Source organism: Rousettus aegyptiacus, unplaced genomic scaffold (assembly GCF_014176215.1).
Source record: "Rousettus aegyptiacus isolate mRouAeg1 unplaced genomic scaffold, mRouAeg1.p scaffold_m13_p_10, whole genome shotgun sequence".
Lineage (NCBI taxonomy): Eukaryota > Metazoa > Chordata > Mammalia > Chiroptera > Pteropodidae > Rousettus > Rousettus aegyptiacus.
Window position 1 is genome coordinate 75110891 of NW_023416285.1, and position 11141 is coordinate 75122031.

Consider the following 11141-nt stretch of genomic DNA (forward strand, 5'->3'; position numbering starts at 1 on the left):
TAGTATTTTTAGAGAAAAAGTTTCTTTAATAAATAAATGCACTCAGGATGACCAAATAAAACTGTAAACTATCTATAGCTGAAGCTTAAATTAATTGTAATTTTGTACTTTTGTATTCTTAAAGTTGATGAAAATTTACTTGGTGATTTACTTGGTGAATACTCACCAAAATTATACAAACTTGGTTTTGAAAACATGTCTAATGTGGGTTACACAACTTCATCAGAACTATCGTTAATCCACCCTATGAAAGATATTTGATTTAACAAACCCATTAAAGAAACAAACAGACAAACTGGATACCAAGAGTCCAAACTTGAGGAAAATCAACTAATAACCAAACGAGTATACTGTAAAGGTTTCTCTGCAATATATACCTGTAGTGGAACAAACTGACATTATTTGCCTCCTGATGTGATCCAGTTAGACATATGTAACATAACCTATGTAGCATTTTACCAAAAATGTTTAATTTAAATGTATTCATAAGTAAACTTTCAGATAAATTCATAGGGTGAGACATTCTACAAGAAAACAAGCCTGGCCTTTCCAACAAAGTCAATTTCTCTCCCTCTCTCTCTCATTCACACACACACACACACACACACACACACACACACACAATATAGGGAAATATCTCAGATTAGAAGAGACTCACAGATAAAATAACTAACTTGATTGGGCCTTGGATGAGGGGAACAGAAGCTACAAAAAAAACCATGGGTACAATCAGGGAAGCTTAATATATATTAATATATAATAATTGCATGTATTACCGATTTAATTTAAATCTCAGCTAGAAAAATGAAACTGTGGTTATGTTGGATAATGTTCTTATTCTAGAAGATACACACTAAAATTTTTAGAGTGACGTGTAATGATGTCTACAACATATTTTCAAATAGCCCATCAAATTCAAATGGAAAGGTAAAGCAATTGTTATATATAGGTGATATATCAGGGTTCATAGGTATTAATTTCATAAGTCTATTAACTTTCCTGTTTCTTGATAATTTTCAACATAAAAACTGGGGAAAATATACTCTATATGTAGACCATATACACAGATACATGCACATAAACTTGCAGAATGAGCGTCAGGAGCTTGAAAGAAAATCCTAGAGACAAGAGTGAAATAGTCCTAAAAAATATCATCATCAGTGGTCTTCATGGGATGGAGTTTGAGACTGCGTAATATCACAGATATCAACAATTCCTAATCAGATTAAACTATTTTAGAAATATTTTTATCAATTTTTTTGTTTATATGTTCATTTTTATGTATGCTCCAGTGTTACATGATAAATACAATGTCTAAATAATCTTAAAATAGTTTTTAATGAAATAAAATACATATAAAATAAAATCTAAAGAAAATGAGAGCATTCAGTAGTTTCACTGGCAGAGTTCTTTCTTATTGATACATAAAATAATGGAGTGTCTTAGTTGATGTCTACTTAGATTGAATAAAATATGGTCAAATAGCTGCATTATGCAATATACCTTAGTGGACATTGAGTCAATAGGTATTTACGATATGTAAATTAATATACCTGTCTACATACATATATACCTATATAGACATATAGATATAAATACATACGTATGCGTAAATATATATGTTTGTATTTATATTTGTAGATCCTATTTTACTGTGAGGAGATGAAGAATGAAGATTAAGGTATCTAAATTAGATTTAGGGTTATTAACATTCTAAACTTTCATCTTTGATTTTCTGAAATCAAAGGCAATGAAGATAATTCAGAGAAAATCCAAAGTAAATAAAAAAATTATCAAAATAAACACATAAAAAGTAGTTTGAAAATCTGAAATAAACACAGGTTATTATTTCTTACATGAAAATGTGTAACTCTGCTGAATAAAGTCATTATACAGTTGAGAGCATTTTACTGTGAACTACCTGATTATCAGATTTCACCTACCACACCTACCACTCCTATTAGTGTAGTTTCTTTCTTTCTTCTTACTCTAATTACCAAGATTCTAAAAATTCAATTCTGGCTATCTGGGTTTCTATTTTTGGCATACATATGTGTGTGTATATATACATATATATAGGCACGTGCATATACATATATACATATACACACATATACGCATATACATATATGTATGCATACATATACATATATATCACACACACGCACACATATATGCATATATAGACATATATACTTCTGCCTGTGTATCACGCTACGTTTGGTTAATATGCTTTCTTCTGTCTCTAAGAAATTATTGATTTGGCTGTAGCTGGACCTCTGCAATACGAGTCAGGTGGAAAATGCTATTTTTATTCAGATTAAAGAATTTGAAACAAGTCAATAGCATCTGGGGGCTGACAGGCTGATTCACTGCCTGAGTAGTCTTTGCAGATACCCAAGGGGTATGGGATAAACTATGTATAGATTATTCAGACATGACTGCACAGCATTCTGTTTTAATTTCATTTTACATTAGTAGCTATGCAGAATGCCTAAGAGCAGCAAATCAATTGAACTACAAGGGATGTATTGAACCACAGCAGTCATAGTGCTTTGCCAGATATGAAATATCGATTAAAACAAACTAAAGCAATTTTTCTACTTTCTTCATTTAAAATTATTTAACATTTTTATTTTACTAGTTGAATGAAGATACACAAAAACTATGAGATATATTTAAGACTCAGTGCTCATCAGTAATAGCCTTTTATTAATGTTTCAAACTGACTTTTTCTAAATGTTCAGCTTTTTAATGATGAGTTGGGAAGAAATAATTTTCTCATTAATACTTAATTTGGCTCTGAGTCATTTCAGAGAATAGGGATTCTATTAAGGTTACATTAAAACAATTTTTAAAAACTGTCACTAAAAATCACTTATAAAATAACATTTTTTCTCACAGTTTCACAATGTAAAAAAACAGACCGATCATTAATAATCTTCACATGTTGATGGAGATGCACGCCTATAAAATGAACAGTTTTAAAATTAAATTTACATCTTGAAAATAAGCAGACATTATCCAGATAATTCCAAATTATTTAAAGAAGTTGAACTTAGGTTAAGACCCCCAAATCATTTCAGAAATGATAGTTTCCTCTTGGTCCAATTAGGAAACCTGAATGTAGTTATGTTGTTGTGGTTCTCAGGATCCTAATTGCACATAAAATCTCCTTTCAAATCATAACACATTGCTATTTCTAAGTTTCTTCCCATCCCAAACAAAAGGCAGATTAGTGAAATGTAGAGAGATTTCATACAGAATTGGCAGTCAGCTTAGAGAGCAATAATGTTTGCACGTGAAATTAAAATTTATCTTCACTCAGTGTAATTCCACTGACTAGCAGCAGGCAATTGTATTTTATTTTAATTTACCTTTATGACTGCAGAGAGATTTAATTATTTCACTTTAAACAGAATAGCCTATTAACAAAGCCTCTGGTGTGGGCAAATTAAGGCAGATGTTACTGTTCCTGAGAGCTTCCTGAAGGACGCATTGGTCTCCCTGCTCTGAGCTGAGCTGAAGAGAGGGCCCTGAAAAGGCTCAGGGTCTCCTGCCAAATACTCACTGATAAAATGAAAGGTGCTTTGGGGATCAGACTTGCTGCTTACGTCCTCTGTCTCTGTTATCTCTTGCTCTTCACTTTTATAAAATCTTGCTTTTGATTGAAGACAAGGTTTTGTCCCTTTCCTTTGTTTGTAGAGCTGATAATAAGAGTAAAGTATAATTTCTTCTTAAATAAAAAGTATGGATAGCTAAACATACATTTGTTTTGTTATAGGAAATAAATTATAGAATAGCTTTATTTAGGATAGGAAAAGTCAAAATTCCTACCCCCAAAGAAACAAACAATTAAACATTTATAGCACTGCATTTTAAATATTCCTGTTTCCCCAGTGGCTGTTCCTGGAGCAGTAAACTCTGTTTTGATTCCCAGCTAAACAATAAATCCAGATTTTAATGCTCTTGAACTGATGTACAATTCAGATTACTGGTCTGAGCAGAAAATATGGAAAAAATTATATCGACCATAAGCATTTGCTATGCAACTACACATGAGAAAAAATTAATGTGCAGAATGTATATCATTACAGATTTACATTTAAAATAAATGATGCTGTTATGGAAAAATACAAACAAGGAACATTGTTTCCCTCTAGATGAAGCAGTAACATTTTGTTGTTCTTAACTATTCAGTTACTTAAAAAGTACTCCTAGGTAGGTCCAGCTTCATAGCTGTGTGAACTGGGAAGTCACACAGGGCTCCACATTTAGAAGGCCCTTGGTTTAATGATCTGCTGTCTGTGTCTTGAAAGTCATAATAATTTTTTAACAAGAGACTCTTCATTTTCATTTTGCACTGGGGCCTGCAAATTCTGTAGCCAGTCCTTGATATTCCTTATTGTATAAAGCTGATGCTGTAGTCCATAAGCTTAATTTTTCCTTTCTCCTTTCTCTAAGTGTATTGTATGGTTCTTTGTCGGGGCTATGGTGTTTAGCCTATTTTTCCTTTCTGAACTGCTTCTTATGTTCCATTTTCATGATGTTTAGATTATAGCAGACACGAACTTCCTGTGTCTCAGTGCCAGCCATGAATCAGGCTGGGAGCTGGGACCACAGAGCTGTCAGGGGAGCTGACTGGTTCCAGCTTTAAAATAACAAGTGCTTGACAGCTTAGTTTACATAACTGTAAAATTGTGGCTGTATTCTACAATGCAGTTACATGTGACATAATAACCATTGACTTAATTTATATAGACTTTTTCCTCACAATATAATTTCCAACAAATAAATCTCCCAAGAGCAGGATAAATTTTACATTGCTCATATTTTCCTCCCTGAGTTTGGACCTGATTTCTTTTCTTGGTTGTTAACATAACAAGCACTACACCTCATAATTTTATTTTTACCCTACTTGTAACAGCTTGTGTTCAGGGCTTATGAGAATATATAGAGTGCTCATGGACTGTGTTAGAACAAGTTTCATTTTTCTCAAATGTTTTATTTTCTGGGTTTTTTTTCCCAATGATTTTTTTTTCTAAATATCCAAAGCAACATTATGATGATTTGCCAGAATTTAATAGCATTTAGAATTTTTCTTTAAGGCACTATAACAATGTATAGAAAGTTAAGTTTCATTTGTACTTGCATGCTTTTCAATTATTTTTAAAATTAAAGGTTTCAGTTGAAATGAGTAAATGAAATGAGAGGAAGGTGAAAGTAAATAGTGGAAAATATCCCCTTCCCTCCAGAGGAAAGAATAGTCATTGTCTTTTTTATTATTTTATATTTACATAAGGGAAGAGACTTCTAGGGCCGAGCACAATGGATGAAATTGTGCCAAAGATGAACACAATCCTTGCCTTGAGGTACTTTCTGCCTAGGCTGGGTCAAAAGTGCATTCAGGGGAAGGAAGTGAGCTGAATATTCTAGAATTCCACTATGTGGTAAGTGCCAAGCCACCTGTGTGCTTCAAACAATGGTTTCAAATGGGAAATGTTGGAGAAATTCTTCTGAAATGTAGGAAAGCATATGGTAAGAATTGAAGGTTAACAATTGTTGTGAGTGTCCATGTCTATGAACAAGTGGAGAAGAATGAAATTGTTAATATTTGACAAGTGCTGATATTTAAATGAAAATTCTTAGAAAATTGAGAGAGGATTCAGAAATGTAACCAAGACTGGGTTTGATCAACCATACTACTGTTATCAATCTGAATGGTCAGTCAGAAAGGACATCAATGAATACTCTAAGGGTCAGAATTTCTCTATGGAAAGGAACGCTGAGGGATTCAGTCTTCTCAAATTATATATAACCTTGAGGATTGTGTGCAAAATAAGCTATTATAGATTAAGTAAAATATATCTTTTCTTGATTCCACAAGTTACATGGTGAGATGAAATTTTGGTGGTGGGAAGAGAAATAAAAGCATAATTTAAATTCTTGTGCAATTCCTTCTATGTGAATTTTATTTTCACTGAAGATACTCATAATTAATTAGTACACGATGCCTTATAATGCAAAACAATAGAGTAATTAAATGGTAGATAAGAGAAAAATAGAATTGTTCATAAAAGAAAACTAAAAAGTAATATAAGAAGAGCGATAAATTCAATTCTTCTAACCAAGAGTTGGATACTTACAGTCAATAGAGTCTTACAGTCATTTATCTTAAGTGAGAGTCCTTTCTGTAATGTGTCCAGTCCATAAAATACATACTGATTCTATTCTGGGTATTGTACTCAGCTCTTAAGAAGTAAAAAATATCCTTGTCTCACTACTTTGCTAGGTTTGCAGTTTTTAAAGGTTCTAATTCTCCTCTACTTGATTTTATATTTTGCATAGTGCATAGTACCAGCATATGCAGTTTTGAGATACATAGAAAATAATTTAAAAAGTGATATAGGTATAATAGTGAGCTTAGAAATAAATGCTTGTATATAACCTCAAATGATTCTCAGTGAGGGTGCCAAGACTGATCATTCAATGAGGAAAGGAGTCTTTTCAACAACTGGTACTGGAGAATTAGATGTCTACATACAAAATAAAAAAATTAACATTTACCTTACATTCTACACAAAAATTAACTCAAAATAAATCAAAGATCAAAATAAAAGAACTAAAACTATAAAACTCTTAGAAGAAATCATGGAGAGAAATCTTTATGGCACTGGATTTGGCAATGATTTTTTTGCATATAATGTTAAAAGAACAGGGAGATGAAGAAAAGAATAGCTAAGTTGGACTTCATCAAAATTATAAATTTAATGCATGAAAGGACAATATCAAAGGGTGAAAAGACTCACCAAATGGGAGTAACTATTTGCAAATCACATGGCTGATGTGATATAACTATCTAGAATATAAAAAGAATTCCTACAACCCAACTGAAAAAAAAAAAAACGGTCAAAAGACCTGAATAGACATTACTCCAAAGAAGATATACAAATGATTACCAAGTACATGAAAATACACTCAACATCACCAGCCAGAAAGAACATTCAATTCAAAGCCACATGAGATACCACTTTAGCTATTACGTGAAAAAAAGAAGAAAGAAAGAAAGAAAGAAAGAAAGAAAGAAAGAAAGAAAGAAAGAAAGAAAGGAAGGAAGGAAGGAAGGAAGGAAGGAAGGAAGGAAGGAAGGAAGGAAGGAAGGAAGGAAGAGAAAAAAGGAAAATAAAATGTGTTGGTGAGGATGTGGAGCAATTAGAACATTTGTGCATTGCTTGTAGGAATGTAAAATGGTACAGCTGCTCTGGAAAGCACTATGACACTTCTTCAAAGTGTATCGTTGGATCCAGCAATTCTACTTCTAGATAATTCTCAAAATAGTTGAAAGCAAGGCCTCAAACATATACTTAAACACCAATGTTCACAGGAGCATTATTCACAATAGTCAAAAAATGGAAACAATCTAAATGTTCATCCATAAATGAATGGATAACAAAATTTGGTACATACATACAATGGAATTTTAAAAGGAATTAGAATTTTGATACATGCTACAGCATGGATGAACCTTGAAGACATACTAAGCAAAATAAGCCAGACACAAAAGGACAACTTTATGATTCCACTTATATAAAGTACCTAGAATGGGAAAATTCATAGAAAGTAGAATGGTGGTTGCCCACAGCTGAAGGGAGGGAGGAGTGAAAAGTTATTTATTGTTTAATGGGTACAGAGTTTCAGTTTAGAATGACGAAAAGTTTTGGAGAAGGAAAGTGGTGATGATTGCACAACATTGTGAAGGTACTTAATGCCACCAAATTGTAAACTTAAAAATGGTGGAAAAGGTCTTAAAAAAAGCAATAAATAAATAAATAAATAAATAAATAAATAAATAAAGAGAATACACAGAATATTTTCTTAGAAACGTTTTTCTTCTTGTCAGGTAATGCTTTATCCATTCACTTTTTATTATTGTGAGTAGGTAATTGGAGCTGCATATTGACCATGAGACTATACTGCCTACTATAAACATATTGACTTTATTAACTATCTTACCAATTAATAACCTACATTAGAAATAAAGTGAGTTCACTTAAATAATTAATTTGTACATTTAGACATTATCTGCAGATCTTGGCTACAGTTTTAGAACTGATTAAGTCTAAATATTTCCTAAACCTTAACTGTGTATTACTATTACATCCTTATCAAAAATGGATCAAAATAATTAGATCCTAGGCAATACATCAGGTAGACTTAAGACAGTGAAAAGAACTGTAAATATGAAAGTAGCATATGAATATGCATGTGCATGTTATATCTCTTCAACTGGACTGTCACATTCTTGAGGGGCATATGAAACAATTTGAATTTCGCAAAAAGCTTAACACAAGTTTGAATTATTAAATATTTCTCACTCACTTATCTTCCCATTATTTACTGAATAATATTTTGCTCAAGGTGTTGAATGAGGGCCAGGGAAACAAAAATGTAAAAGCAGAAAGCAAAGGAAAACCAAAATTTTTTGTTTTACTGGGTGAAACAATCAATTATAGTCCCACTGGTACATTGATGGGGTGAGCAGTGTACTACAGGAGAGACCTGTAGTACCTGATTGAAATCCAGAATATTTGGGTAATAGTTTTTTTCGGAGATGTAATACCTAGACATGTTCTAAAGGATCAGTAAGAACAGCCAGACAAATAAATGTAATGAAATAAAGCCACAGAGAAGCTATGGTTACCCAGGTCCATGAGAGAAGCCAGCCTGAAGTTTGAAACTATACACCCTGCCCCCAGATTTGTTTTCTACTATACTTATGGTTCAGGAAAAGTATATTTTGAGTAATACACTTTTCTTAGAGACAAAGTAGAATGATGGGCCTTAAACAGTCATTCATCATAAGTGAGAGATTTTCTCTACTGTTTCTAGTCCATAAAGTATCCATTGATCCTATTCTGAGAATTCTACTTGTCAAGAAGTAATATACTTTTCCTAACTTTCCTAGGGCTGCATCTAGTGATTGAACATAATACTGAACACATTACATATAAAAGGTGTTGCAAACCTTACTTTAAAAAGTCACTAATTAAAATTAACAAATGAGTATGGCTTTTACCTTTTTTCCTTATTTAATTCCTATTTTACATGTGTTTTCTATGTTCTACAGCGCTACCTGGTTGCATGTGACAATCAGAGTGGGAAGTAAAGGTAACAATTATGGATTAACTGACGAGTCAGAAGATCAGTGAATTCAAGTGATTTGTAATTAGAAGATTTCTTCCCGCCCAAGACTTTAAACACCTAGGCTGTATTTCTTCTACAGTAATCCCTTTATCACTGAATATTTACCAAATGACTCCTCCAGAGAGAAAAGGACCAGGTCTCACTGTAAATAAATCAATGCTTGGCTGGACATGAGTGAAGAGCTTCATTTAACAAGATACAAATACATTCACACATTGTCCCATAATGTGAGTTTTATGGCATATATCCCTTACTAAGTAATTTAAAGAAATTTAAAGTATGGATAGGCTGATGAAATTTTTTAAAATTTATTTTTATTTATTTTTTTAGACGAAGTAACCCTTGGTTTACCTCACGGATTGCAAAGACCTTGTCCTCTTACAATCCTTTATTTTTTTTATTTTTTATGCCTATAGCATCTGGTCTTCATAGGTGGTCTCCCATCGAAGTACTAACCAGGCCCAACCCTGCCTAGCTTCCGAGATCAGATGGCATCAGGCTTATTCAGGGTAGCATGGCCATAGACCTTGATGAAATTTTTAGATAGGCTGTTATATATTTAGAAATGTAGGATTCCAAGAATGAAAGTTTAATTTATGTGTCCTTAGTCTGAGGATGCTATTTGATTTGAAAAGAAATAGAAATGAACTGATAAAAGTAATATGCTATATGAATAGAATAAAAACATGGTTTTTGAGCTCCTGGCTTTTTTACTTATTTAAAAATATTAACAGAGTCCTGTGCTGTTGCTGAGGTCATGATTGTGAATGAGATATACTCTGGATTATTACACTATAGTTTGGGGAGGGACACTAATACAAATACATATATTACAGTACGGTATGAGAAATGAACAAAGTACTTAGAAGATGACAAAACTTACTTGGTAGGTAACCAAAGAGAGGTTTTCCAAGGATGTGATATTTGAGCTGAACCATAAATTTTTTCTAAGGGAAGAAGAGAGGGAAAAAGTGGCTATCAATAAATTATAGCAGTTTATGCCTAAATAATGACGATGATGATGGTAACTACAAGAGTTAATGTTTATTGATAATTTCCTATACGACACACACAGCTCAAAGCATTTTATATGTATTAACTGTTCTTAATCCTCACAATACTTTGGTGAAGTAGATTTTTGTATCAGTTTTGTGTTCTACCCCAAAAAGGTGTATTAAAACAACCATTTGTTTAGCTAATGATTCTCTGTGGGATTGCAACCAAGATAGAGTCAATTGGATGATTCTTCTGGTCTCACACTGGGCTCCCTCATTGAGTCTGTGATCAGCTGCTGAGTCATTTGGGGGCTGGCTGGTCTAGAGTGGCCTCAGCAGTGTTGTGAATGCTCACAACATTTTTTAGTTCATGTTTTTCATCAAAAAATATATTCTTACTAATAAAGAATTTCTTTGTGAGACTCACATTTAAAAATAGTATTTTAAAGGAGAATTTTTTCTTCTCTATTTAATGTATATTTCTGTAGTTCAATCAACTATTCTAATAATTTATCAATTTGAATTAATCTATAGGATCATATAAAATTCTAAAAGGTTTCTGGTTAAATATAACATTAATCCGTGCTCATTAAAATAAAAATATGAATTATAAGAGAAAAAAACCTATCCAATTTAATGTGTGATTCAAAATGACATAGTTTTTAAATGAAAATAAGTAAACTCCCCAAATCATAGTAATTTTAAATATAAAGCTAATTCATATTATCTTTATGTATAAACTTATTGATTGTGTTGGCTGACGAAATTTTTTTTTTAATTTAAAGTAAAACAAGCCTAAAATTTAACTTTTTTTTTTTTTTTTATATCACTACACAAAAGTATTTATTTTACCAGTGATAAACAAGGTAGAAAACCTGGAACAATAATGAAACACAATATGATTAATTTATTGAATTATTCGTTAATAGACTAGAAATATAG

The 11141-nt window shown here is 32.1% G+C and overlaps 1 pseudogene; it reads right to left on the bottom strand.

Annotated features, from left to right (window-relative positions):
* Positions 1–9611: 9611 nt before the first annotated feature.
* LOC118609031 lies at positions 9612–9730 on the bottom strand (annotated as a pseudogene).
* Positions 9731–11141: the final 1411 nt, after the last annotated feature.